Below are 13800 nucleotides of genomic sequence, written 5' to 3' on the forward strand. Positions count from 1 at the left end.
GTGTGAGGAGCTCACAAATCCTTGAAAGATCTGGGCAGGGTCCCATCTGTGAGCTCCTCCGGCAGGCAAGGCTGCGATGGCTGGGTCATGTAGCCCGCATGCCCAGCCACCGCATGCCGAAACAGCTTTTGTTGGCCGGATTGAGGGGGCTAAGCGGGCGCGGCACGGGCTAGAGAAGAGATGGAGTGATGTGGTACAGGAGGACGTGGAGCTGAGTGGACTTGCCGATGACTGGTACCAGCGGTGTCAAGATCGGCCTCTGTGGAGGAGGCTCGTGAAGGATGCTACTGGGCAGTTGGAGGCAGTCGCCCTCCAACAACAATGGAGGGCGGAGGAGCGACGCTCACAACAACGAGCGGAGCGCCGGGTGGCTAAAGCACAGCAGGTTGGCACAGTAGGGGGCACAGGTGGTGCATCAGCCAGTCATCTCAGTCAGTCGACCCGTGGCACCTGGGTCTGCCCAGTGACCTCCTGCCAGCGGGCGTTCGACACTTCACGTGGCCTCACGGTGCACATAGCCTGGCACAAGCGTCGTGGTGACGTCACCGCCACTTAGTGGCGAATGGCGGTTGTTGTTGTTGGCACAAGCTTCGTGGTGACGTCACCACCACTTAGTGGCGAATGGCGATTGTTGTTGTGTCACTGTGTCACTGTGCGTGTACACTGTGTGTGTACACTGTGTGTGTGTGTACACTGTGTGTGTACACTGTATCACTGTGTCACTGTGTGTCACTGTGTGTGTGTACACTGTGTGCACTGTATGTACACTGTGTGTACACTGTGTGTGTACACTGTGTATACAGTGTGTGTACACTGTGTGTGTGTACACTATGTGTACACTGTGTACACTCTGTGTGTACACTGTGTGTATACACTGTGTGTGTACACTGTGTGTGTACAGTGTGTGTGTACATTGTGTGTATACACTGTGTGTACACTGTGTGTGTGTACACTGTGTGTACACTGTGTGTGTACACTATGTGTACACTGTGTGTACACTGTATAAACTGTGTGTACAGTGTGTATGTGTACACTGTGTGTGTGTGTACACACACACAGTGTACACTGTGTGTATAGACTCTGTGTGTACACTGTGTGTATAGACTCTGTGTGTACACTGTGTGTTTGTACACTGTGTGTGTGTGTACACTGTTTGTGTCCGCATTGAACCGAACCCCCGGCAAGGCCATTTACTTAATGACGAGAGAAAATTCACACAAAATGTCCTTTTCAATGAAGTCTTCCAGATGTAAATTGATACAAGCTTTTAATGAGGAAATAAAATCATCTAATTAAAAACACAACACAATTCCAAGATGTTTCATTTTAAAACTTCAAAACGGAGCATGGGGTACTTGCGTGAATGTGTCTTTCGTGTTCAAATGTTGTGACTTTCCTGGCCTGAAGGCCGTCAATGTGTTGGACCCTTATTGGTGCACAGCGTCTCAACAACAGTAGTGGGGTTTGCTTCAACCGATGGTCACGAACATCCAGACGTGAATCAGCAAGGTGCATTTCTAGTCCCAGTTAGACAAAATCTAGGTCAACACGTAAGACAAAACTACAATTCGTGTTGTAGAGAATGTACCTCCTCCTATACGTGTAACCTTTAAGTGGTATGCCTTGTAACTGATGAATGATCCGAGCGTGCTCCCTATTTCAAAGACGATGAGTTGCTCCAGAGGCAGACGCTTCGTGAAACACAAAAGTACCCTTTGACCTGTATCACAAGAACAACGGGTCTCACCTGAGTTCTCTGTACAGGTTACTTCCAAACACACACACACACTTTGTCCTAACATCACTTATTCAATGTTTGACCCTCAGACAAAATATTACATGTACGCGCACAATCAGACAAGTATTAATTCTAAATTATTGACGGGCATATTAACAAAATTGAATTACTGCAGCGAAATTGACTGCATCACGTTACATCGTATTAACAAGAAGTTATTTTACAAATACGCACCGTCGGCTTAACAGTGTATGTACAACGTACTATTGTTGCATCATTCAAAACGAGTAGGCCGTTCCATGCTGGCGTCTGGGTCAAAATGTAGCAAATTCTAAACATCACGCTACAAATAATAGATCACGGCACTTCGATGGCAACACAAGCAATCGTCATCAGGTGGGACAAGCACAGCAGCAAGAAGAAGAAACTGCTGGAGTAGGCGCCTACTACTTCAGCAGTTTCTCTTGCTGTGGTTGTCCCACCTGATGACGATTGCTTGTGTTGTGATCTAAACGCCGTGATCTGTTATGTTTCTACCCACGTGGTGACTTTACCGAAATAACTCAACAGTGTGGATTCCTGCAGTCACGAAAGCTTCGAATCAAGATTGCCTACAAACTACACAACTGAGATGACGCATCAATCATCGCCCCCTACTGACAGGCTCTTGTCCACATGCAGGCCGGTGCAGGGCCACCACCTTGTGCCACACAGGGGCAGCTGCTACTTGGGGATGCTCTTCAAGTGTTACAGACGAGGTACGACATAAAACTCCGAGTTGCCGAGGCGATAAGGCAAGCACCGTGTAAATGCAATTATGATAACATAGTGAATGCTTGGGGGCTTATTGTCTCTCGCTCCTGGTAAAAGATCTACCCAACCCACAGGTCTACAAAGACGGGCCGCTCTTACTCTGCAGGTTGAACCTAGCCATTGAGTGTCCAACTTCACGTTCTTGTCATTAAAGGCCTTTGACAAAGGTGCATCTATTGGAGCGACATCATCTCAAGCTTACACATCTATCGGGTCTCCACTTGACTTTGTATTGTCTCGGAGGAAGTCCACCCACACCTCCACTTCCACAAACTGCTGGGAGTTGCCTCGCTCTGCCTCACAGTCAGAATTCTCCTCCTGCTTTACGTTGCCTCCATCGATGTGAAGGTCCCATTTTGGAGTTGAATCTTCATCTTCACATTTTACCTTCACTTCTTCCCTCTTCACCATCACTTCTTCACATTTCACCTCGATACCTTTAAAAGTGTCCAAGCTGGGATTTTTTTCCGGTTCGTGTTTCATGAGGGATGGGCTCATTGCGGCACTTTGACTTTCACAAGCTGATTTCAGACTGCACTCCTTGTGGATCTTCTGATGCTTCTGTGTACTCTGGTGTGTTTTAAGAGCAGATGACTGTGAAAATGCCTTCCCACACACACTGCACTTGAAGGGTTTCTCTCCCGTGTGTGTACTCTGGTGTGTATTAAGAGCAGATGACTGTGAAAATGTCTTCCCACACACACTGCACCTGAAGGGTTTCTCTCCCGTGTGTGTTCTCTGGTGTGTTTTAAGAGCAAATGACTGTACAAATGCCTTCCCACATACAGTGCACTTGAAGGGTTTCTCTCCCGTGTGTGTTCTCTGTTGTGTTTAAAGAGCAGATGAATCTGAAAATGTCTTCCCACACACAGTGCACTTGAAGGGTTTCTCTCCCGTGTGTTCTCTGGTGTTTTTAAAGAGCAGATGACTGTGCAAATGCCTTCCCACACACAGTGCACTTGAAGGGTTTCTCTCCCGTGTGTGTTCTCTGGTGTGTTTTAAGAGCAGATGAATCTGAAAATGCCTTTCCACACACACTGCACTTGAAGGGTTTCTCTCCTGTGTGTGTTCTCTGGTGTGTTTTAAGAGCAAATGAATCTGAAAATGTCTTCCCACACACACTGCACTTGAAGGGTTTCTCTCCCGTGCATGTTCTCTGGTGTCTTTGAAGATGAGATGAATCTGAAAATGCCTTTCCACACACACTGCACTTGAAGGGTTTCTCTCCTGTGTGTGTTCTTTGGTGTGTTTTAAGAGCAAATGAACCTGAAAATGTCTTCCGACACACACTGCACCTGAAGGGCTTCACTCCCGTGTGTGTTCTCTGGTGCTTTTTAAGAGATGAATGTGAAAATGTCTTCCCACACACTGCACCTGAAGGGTTTCTCTCCCGTGTGTGTTCTCTGGTGCTTTTTAAGAGTAGATGAATGTGAAAATGTCTTCCCACACACTGCACCTGAAGGGTTTCTCTCCAGTGTGTGTTCTCTGGTGTGTTTAAGAGTAGATGAATCTGAAAATGTCTTCCCACACACAGTGCAATTGAAGGGTTTCTCTCCTCTGTGTGTTCTCTGGTGTGTTACAAGAGTAGATGACTGTGCAAACGCCATCCCGCACATCGTGCACCTGAAGGGTTTCTCTCCTGTGTGTGTTCTCTGGTGTGTTACAAGATCAGATGACTGTGCAAATGCCTTCACGCACACACTGCACTTGAAGGGTTTCTCTCCTGTGTGTGTTCTCTGGTGTTTTTTAAGAGTAGATAAATCTGAAAATGTCTTCCCACACACACTGCACTTGAAGGGTTTCTCTCCTGTGTGTGTTCTCTGGTGTTTTTTTAAGAGTAGATAAATGTGAAAATGCCTTCCCACACACTGCACTTGAAGGGGTTCTCTCCCGTGTGTGTTCTCTGGTGTGTTTTAAGAGCAAATGAATCTGCAAATGTCTTCCCACACACAGTGCACTTGAAGGGTTTCTCTCCCGTGTGTGTTCTCTGGTGTCTTTGAAGATGAGATGAATATGCAAATGTCTTCCCACACACAGTGCAATTGAAGGGTTTCTCTCCTGTGTGTGTTCTCTGGTGTGTTACAAGATTACATGACTGTGCAAACGCCATCCCGCACATCGTGCACCTGAAGGGTTTCTCTCCTGTGTGTGTTCTATTGTGTTTTACAAGATCAGATGACTGTGCAAATGCCTTCATGCACACACTGCACTTGAAGGGTTTCTCTCCCGTGTGTGTTCTCTGGTGTGTTTTAAGAGCAAATGAATCTGCAAATGTCTTCCCACACACACTGCACTTGAAGGGTTTCTCTCCCGTGTGTGTTCTCTGGTGTCTTTGAAGATGAGATGAATATGAAAATGTCTTCCCACACACAGTGCAATTGAAGGGTTTCTCTCCTGTGTGTGTTCTCTGGTGTGTTACAAGATTACATGACTGTGCAAACGCCATCCCGCACATCATGCACCTGAAGGGTTTCTCTCCCGTGTGTGTTCTCTGGTGTTTTACAAGATCAGATGACTGTGCAAATGCCTTCACGCACACACTGCACTTGAAGGGTTTCTCTCCTGTGTGTGTTCTCTGGTGTGTTTTAAGAGTAGATAAATCTGAAAATGTCTTCCCACACACACTGCACTTGAAGGGTTTCTCTCCTGTGTGTGTTCTCTGGTGTGTTACAAGATTACATGACTGTGCAAACGCCATCCCGCACATCGTGCACCTGAAGGGTTTCTCTCCTGTGTGTGTTCTCTGGTGTTTTTTAAGAGTAGATAAATCTGAAAATGCCTTCCCACACACACTGCACTTGAAGGGTTTCTCTCCCGTGTGTGTTCTCTGGTGATTTTTAAGAGCAGATGACCATGAAAATGCCTTCCCACACACAGTACATTTGAAGGGTTTCTCTCCTGTGTGACTTCTCTGGTGCCGTGTCAGATTTCCAGTTCGGTCCGTGCTGTATGCACGCTGGTCGCATTGTTGACTTGTCGTACCGAGCTGCGCTGACTGCCTTTGCTCCATCAGAACAATTCTGCAGAGGAAGCGTCAGCTGCAGACAGAAAAAAAGAATATCCACACCATCTACACGTCAGGTACAGAGGAATGCACACGTGACTTACACGTCTATACTTATTAATATATTCATGATGTAGTGAAAAAAATTCCCAAATTAATCAGATTTGATGAACGTGCAAATGCCTTCACGTACAGAGTGCACCTGAAGGGTTTCTCTCCACGGGCTGTTATGGCACGCAATGAGAGGGAAAATGTCATTAATATGCCTGGAAGCCTTCATATCTTCAAGATGAATGTTAACCCAAAACTCTAAGCACACAATTTCGGCTGACTACAAAAGAAATATTTATGAAAGCTAAATTCGGCTGACATAGCAAAGGGTGTTGAAAACAATACTATTTCTGTTGTGCAGAAATGCATTAATTAACGTTCAATCGCAACTCAGGTGTGAATCCAGGCTATGTCCTTGAATGCTGGGGATGAACAGTTCCGACTTCAGCTGAATGTGTGTGCTGTGTTCACCTGTTTCCATTCGTATAAAGAGATCCAGAGGAAAACAAAAATAAACTATTGTTTTTATATATCCTCGTGTTCAACAGAGTTAATAGACTTTACTTCAAACACAAATTTGACACTGTCACACACTGCCATGAGTAAACAGGTGGTGGTGTGACCAGAACCATGCCTGGCCACCTTCATCTGCTCAGCATTAATTCTTCCTCACTCCACCAAGTAATGAATCGAGGATCAATCAACATAGCCGAGGCTATCCGTGTCTCTGTCTCTCTCTCCCCGTGGTGAAGGTGTTCCCCTCCACACATTCAGAGTCAACAGCGGCACGTGCTTAGCGTCTTTGACCGATAGATACATTGACGCACGTATTGTTGGTTCTTTCAGTAAAGTCACGTAGATAGAAAATAAAGATAACAGATTAAATTTAATAAGATAAAGACCACTTGTGTTGCGATCAAAATGTCGTGGGTTTTTTGCTTTATTTAAAAAAGAATATTCTTCATTTAATTTTATTTTCTGTTATTTTAATTTATTTTTTTATCTACGTGACTTTACCGAAAGAACCAAGAATATTAATTCCTGCAGTCACCAAAGTTTTAAGTCAAAACATTCACACACGTTGACAAAGCCTCACCTTGTGTTGTTGTGGGCAGGTCGCTTCTGATAACAAGAGCGGTATAGCAGCTCAAGCGGGCTTGGCCTGCTAACAAAAGAACGAAAGTAAAAACTGCGTGAATATTTACAATAAAACAAAGTTACAAAGTGGCGAGCCGAGTGAAGACAAATTAAACTTAAGCGAGATAATTAAAGTGAATGCAAATCAGGCGAGGGCAGGAGGCAAGGCCCCGGGTGGCTAGGCCCCGCGTTGTAAAGTTCCAACCTGGACATCGATTCCCATGCTCGCTGCTACTCAACTGACATCCCTACGAGAGAGCGAGGCTCTACCTTGGTAAACAACAACAACAACAACGACCACCACCACGATGAGAATTTCTCACCTCGGATTTCAGTGCAAGCGCGCACACGGCAGCTTCCTGTTACCTCGCGACAGCAGGAAGTAGTATGACGTTACTTCCCCCCCACGAGCAGCTCTCTAACTGAATAAATTATGTTAATGAGGCTGGACCCTACGTGGAGGGATGGGGGCGTGGGCGCTTAACTGTTCGCAATAAACTAGCGACGGCTTTAACGGAAACATTATGTTAATGAGCAACCAGACACTGGGCGTAGCTGTGCCCAAATAAGGATTGCCACTGGAACGATATCGGCAGTGACCCAAGCGGAGGTGATGTCATGCTCAAGAGCACGGTAGACGGGGGAGGGCTGAATACCTTGGTGACATGACGTCACCAGCGAGGTACACTTCACTCTGCGCGTTTCACACCGATGAGGTAATGCAGAGTGGTGACGTCACAGAGTTGGAGTTTAAGTTGATTTAGATTCATTTTCCATTGCTCCCTCCCTTGGGTGTGTGAGCCCAGCTACAACAACGTGGACATTATTGTGTATACAGTGTGTGTGTGTACACTGTGTGTGTGTACACTGTGTATACACAGTGTGTACCCTATGTGTACACTGTGTGTGCACTGTATGTACACTGTATGTGTGTACACTATGTGTGTACACTGTGTGTGTGTACACTGTGTGTACACTGTGTGTGTGTACACTGTGTTTGTGTACACTATGTGTGTACACTATGTGTGTACACTGTGCATACACTGTGTGTGCACACTGTGTACACTCTGTGTGTACACTGTGTATGTACACTGTCTGTGTACACTGTGTGTACATTGTGTGTGCATTGTGTATAAACTGTGTGTGTACACTGTGTGTGTGTACACTGTATACACTGTGTGTGTACATTGTGTGTGTACACTGTGTGTACACACACACTGTGTGTACACTGTGTGTGTACACTGTGTGTGTACACTGTGTGCACACTGTGTGTGTACACTGTTTGTGTGTACACTGTTTGTTTCCACATTGAACCGAACCCCCGGCAAGGCCATCTACTTAACGTTGAGAGAAAATTCACACGAAATGTCCTTTGCAATGAAGTCTTCCAGATGTAAATTGATACAAGCTTTTAATGAAGAAATAAAATCATCTAATTCAAAACACAACACAATTCAAAGATGTTTCATTTTAAAACTTCAAAACGGAGCATGGGGTACTTGCGTGAATGCGTCCTTCATGTGCAAATGTTGTGACTTTCCTGGCCTGAAGGCCGTCAATGTGTTGGACCATTATTGGTGCACAGCGTCTCAACAACAGCAGTGGGGTTTGCTTCAACCGATAGGTACGAACATCCAGACGTGAATTAGCAAGGTGCATTTCTAGTCCCAGTTATACAAAATCTACGTCAACATGTAAGACAAAACTACAATTCGTGTTGTAGAGAATGTACCTCCTCCTATACGTGTAACTTTCAAGTGGTATGCCTTGTAACTGATGAATGATCCGAGCGTGCTCTCTATTTCAAAGACAATGAGTTGCTCCAGAGGCAGACCCTTCGTGAAACACAAAAGTACCATTTGACCTGTATCACAAGAACAATGGGTCTCACCCGAGTTCTCTGTACAGGTTACTTCCAAAACACACACACTTTGTCCTAACATCACTTATTCAATGTGTGACCCTCAGACAAAATGATACATGCAAGTATTCATTCTAAATCATTGATGGGCATATTAACATCGAATTACTGCAGCGAAATTGACTGCATCACGTTACATCGTATTAACAAGAAACTATTTTACAAATACGCACCGTCTGCTTAACAGTGTATGTACAACAAACTATTGCTTCGTCATGCAAAACGAGTAGGCCGTTGCATGCTGGCGTCTGGGTCAAAATGTAACAAATTCTAAACATTACGCTACAAATAATAGATCACGGCACTTCGATGGCAACACAAGCAATCGTCATCAGGTGGGACAAGCACAGCAGCAATAAGAAACTGCTGGAGTAGGCGCCTACTACTTCAGCAGTTTCTCTTGCTGTGGTTGTCCCACCTGATGACGATTGCTTGTGTTGTGATCTAAACGCCGTGATCTGTTATGTTTCTACCCACGTGGTGACTTTACCGAAAGAACGAGAGAGTATGGATTCCTGCAGTCACGAAAGCTTCGAATCAAGATTGCCTACAAACTACACAACCGAGATGACGCATCAATCATCGCCCCCTACTGACAGGCTCTTGTCCACATGCAGGCCGGTGCAGGGCCACCACCCTGTGCCACACAGGGGCAGCTGCTACTTGGGGATGCTCTTCAAGCGTCTCAGACGAGGTACGATACAAAACTCGGAGATGCCGAGGCGATTAAGCGAGCACTGCGTAAAAGCAATTATCATGAGAACATCGTGAATGCTTGGGAGCTTATTGGCTCTCGCTCCTGGTGAGAGATTGTCCCAACCCACAGGTCCACAAAGACTGGCCGCTCTTACTCTGCAGGTTGAACCTAGGAACTGAGTGTTCAACTTCACATTCTTGTCATTAAAGGATTGTGACAAAGGTGCATCTATTGGAGCGACATCATCTCTGGCTTACACATCTACCGGGTCTCCACTTGACTTTGTATTTTCTAGGAAGTCCACCCACACCTCCACTTCCACAAACTGCTGGGAGTTGCCTTGCTCTGCCTCATAGTCAGAATTCACCTCCTGCTTCACGTTGCCTCCATCGATGTGAAGGTCCGATTTTGGAGTTGAATCTTCATCTTCACATTTCACCTTCACTTCTTCGCTATTCACCATCGCTTCTTCCCTCTTCACCATCACCTCTTCATATTTCACCCCGATACCTTTAAAAGTGTTCAAGCTGGGATTTTCTTCCGGTTCTTGTTTCATGAGGGATGGGCTCATGGTGGCACTTTGACTTTCACAAGCCGATTTCAGACTCCACTCCTTGTGGATCCTCTGATGCTTTTGTGTTCTCTGGTGTACTTGAAGATGTTGTTGCTGTGCAAATGCTATCCTGCACGGAGTGCACCTGAAGGGTTTCTCTCCCGTGTGTGTTCTCTGGTGTGTTACAAGAGGAGATGACTGTGCAAACGCCTTCCCACACACACTGCACTTGAAGGGTTTCTCTCCCGTGTGTGTTCTCTGGTGTTTTTTAAGAGCAGATGACTGTGCAAACGCCTTCCCACACACACTGCGCTTGAAGGGTTTCTCTCCCGTGTGTGTTCCCTGGTGTACTTGAAGATGTGATGAAAGTGCAAACGGCTTCCCGCACAGAGTGCACTTGAAGGGTTTCTCTCCTGTGTGTGTTCTCTGGTGTTTTGTAATAGCAGATGACTGTGCAAACGCCTTCCCACACACACTGCACTTGAAGGGTTTCTCTCCCGTGTGTGTTCTCTGGTGTTCTACAAGAACAGATGACTGTGCAAATGCCTTCCCACACACACTGCACTTGAAGGGTTTCTCTCCCGTGTGTGTTCTCTGGTGTTCTACAAGAACAGATGACTGTGCAAATGCCTTCCCACACACACTGCACTTGAAGGGTTTCTCTCCCGTGTGTGTTCTCTGGTGTCTTTGAAGATTAGATGAATCTGGAAATGCCTTCCCACACACACTGCACTTGAAGGGTTTCTCTCCCGTGTGTTTTCTGGTGTTTTTTAAGAGTAGATGAATCTGGAAATGCCTTCCCACACACACTGCACTTGAAGGGTTTCTCTCCCGTGTGTGTTCGCTGGTGTCTTTTAAGAGCAGATGACTGTGAAAATGCCTTCCCACAAACACTGCACTTGAAGGGTTTCTCTCCTGTGTGTGTTCTCTGGTGGGTCTCAAGAACTGATCGCCATGCAAATGCCTTCCCACACACTGTGCACTTGAGGGGTTTCTCTCCTGTGTGAGTTCTCTGGTGCTGTGTAAAATTTCCAGTCCGATCCGTGCTGTATGCACGCTGGTCGCATTGTTGACTTGTCGTACCGAGCTGCGGTGCTGACTGCCTTTGCTCCATCAGACCAGCGTCAGCTGCAGACAGAAAATAAGAATATACACACCATCTACACGTCAGTATCAAGGCACAGAGGAATGCATATATACAGTCACATGTGACTTACACGTCTATACTTATTCATATATTCATGATGCAGTGAAAAAGTATCCCAAATTCCTCACACGGGCTGTTATGGCACACGAGAGGGCAAATGGTTATAAACATGCCTGAAAGTCCTCGTATCTTCAAAATGAATGTTCACCAAAAACTCTTAAGTACACAATTTCGGCAAAGGGTGTTGAAAACAAAACTATTTGTGTTATGCAGAAATGCATAAATTAATGTTCAATCGCAACTTAGAGGTGCGAATCCAGGCTCAGATGGCCTTGAATGCTGGGATGAACAGATCCGACTTCAGCTGCATGTGTGTGCTGTGTTCACCTCCTGTTTCCATTCTTACAAAGAGTTGCAGAGGAAAACAAAAATAAACTATTGTTTTGATATAACTTCCGTGTTCAACAGAGTTAATAGATCGTCTTTGGTTCTTTCAGTAAAGTCACGTAGAATAAGAATAAAATAATAAAATAAAACAATAACATTCTCACGACGTTTCGGCCACAACACAAGTGGCCTTCTTCAGGTGAAACGAACAAACCTGTCGGGACGACAGAGCTACAATGAACGCTGCTAAGATTTGCAGCGTCTTTTAAGCTGGTTGAGAGAAGTGAGGCACCTTGACAAAGGGGTTTACATATCAAACAGGAGAATTTAGCATAGACTTTACTGCAAACACAAACTTGACACTGTCACACACTGGCACGGGTCAAGAGGCGGTGGCATGTCCAGAATCATGCCTGGCCACCTTCATCTGCTCAGTATTAATGCTTCCTCACTCCACCAAGTAATTAATTGAGGATCAACGAACATAGCCGAGGCTAACTGGAGTTTGTGTGTCTCTCTCCGTGGTGAGATGTTAACTACCTCACCTGGTATACAGGAAGTCATGGGTTCGATCCCGACCCAGACGCCTGCTGTATATTTGGAGTTTGCGAGCCTCTCCATTTATCGTCTTTGACCGATAGACATTGATACACGTACTTGATGAGACCTCCTTTGCCAGTAACAAGATATAGTAATAGGTTTTACCCTTTTAACTGGCACAAAAACTGACACCTTTATTCAAGGCATCATGTTTGCAATAACCACAACACAAGCAGTCAAAATGCAAACAAAAGGGTAAAACCTATTTCTATATCTTGTTACTGGCAAATGAGGTCTCATCATGTAAATGCTCACCCCGAGCCCTCAATACTCTGATAGTGTGCTGTTTTTGAGTTGTACGCCTTTTGGCGTCTTCTGGTCCAACACCAGTGGAAACTAGGCTCTAAGAAAAGCCGTCTTGGGTGTGGACCAATCAAATTCAAGGACAGTGCCAATATTATTATCAGAGTTGTCTCTTTTGTTTGCATTTTGACTGCTTGTGTTGTGGTTATTGCAAACATGATGCCTTGAATAAAGGTGTCAGTTTTTGTGCCAGTTAAAAGGGTAAAACCTATTTCTATTGACACACATATTCTTGGTTCTTTCGGTAAAGTTACGTAGATAGGAAATAATACAAATAATACAATCAAATTAAATAAAGACCACTTGTGTTGCGATCAAAACGTGAGTTTTTTGCTTTATTTACAATTTTTAAAATTATTTTTATCTGTTATTTTTATTAAATTTTCTATCTACGTGACTTTACCGAAAGAACCAAAATTATTAATTCCTGCAGTCACCAAAGTTTTAAGTCAAAACATTCACACACGTTGACAAAGCCTCACCTTGTGTTGTTGTGGGCAGGTCACACACGTTGACAAAGCCTCACCTTGTGTTGTTGTGGGCAGGTCGCTTCTGATAACAAGAGCGCTATAGCAGCTCAAGCGGGCTTGGCCTGGTAACAAAAGAAAATAAAAACTGCGTGCATATTTACAATAAAACAAAGTTACAAAGTGGCGAGCCGGGTGAAGACAAATTAAACGTAAGCGAGATCATTAAAGTAAATGCAATCAGGCGAGGGTAGGAGGCAAGGCCCCGCGTTGTAAAGTTCCAACCTGGACATCGATTCCCATGCTCGCTGCTACTCAACTGACATCCCTACGAGAGAGAGGCTCTACCCTGGTAAACAACAACAACCACCACCACAATAACCACCACCACAACCACAATCGCAATGAGAATTTCTCACCTCGGATTTCAGTGCAGGAAGCGATATCTTCCTGTTACCTCGTGACGTCACGCAGTAGCAGGTGACATGACGTCACACCGGGGTGCGAGACACGCTCCTCCCACAATGAGCTGCTCCGTTACTAAATAAATTAGAGAATGAATAAATTATGTTAATGTCCCATCCGATATATCGTAGGTGCTGAACCCGTCGCAAGAAACTCGCGACGGCTTCAAAGAACACATTATGTTAATGAGCCGCCAGTCATTGGGCGTAGCTTTGCCCAAATTAGGATTGGCACTGACCCATTCACTCATTATACACAGGTTCACTCATCGTGTGCTGGCTCACTCACACATCAAACACTCACACTGCCGCTGACTCGCTCACACATCATACACCGACTCGCACATCATACACTGACTCGCACATCATACACTCACTAACGCTGCTGCTGACTCACTCACACATCATACACTGGGAGTGTCGTGCTGCCAGCTATGGCTACAGTGTTTTGTCGTCCGTGTTATATGTCGTTTATTGTTAAATTTAAAATCACAGTTCTTATGATTACTGTTGTTACA

General features: G+C 45.2%; 1 protein-coding gene across 1 annotated transcript in view; it reads right to left on the bottom strand.

The window, feature by feature from the left end:
- Positions 1-13800, bottom strand: part of LOC142920269 (uncharacterized) — a 51709-nt gene that overhangs the window by 12129 nt on the left and 25780 nt on the right. The window lies entirely within an intron of this gene.

Source organism: Petromyzon marinus, unplaced genomic scaffold (assembly GCF_048934315.1).
Source record: "Petromyzon marinus isolate PM22_M1 ecotype Great Lakes invasive population unplaced genomic scaffold, UKy_Petmar_22M1.pri1.0 PM_G_Scaffold_70, whole genome shotgun sequence".
NCBI lineage: Eukaryota > Metazoa > Chordata > Hyperoartia > Petromyzontiformes > Petromyzontidae > Petromyzon > Petromyzon marinus.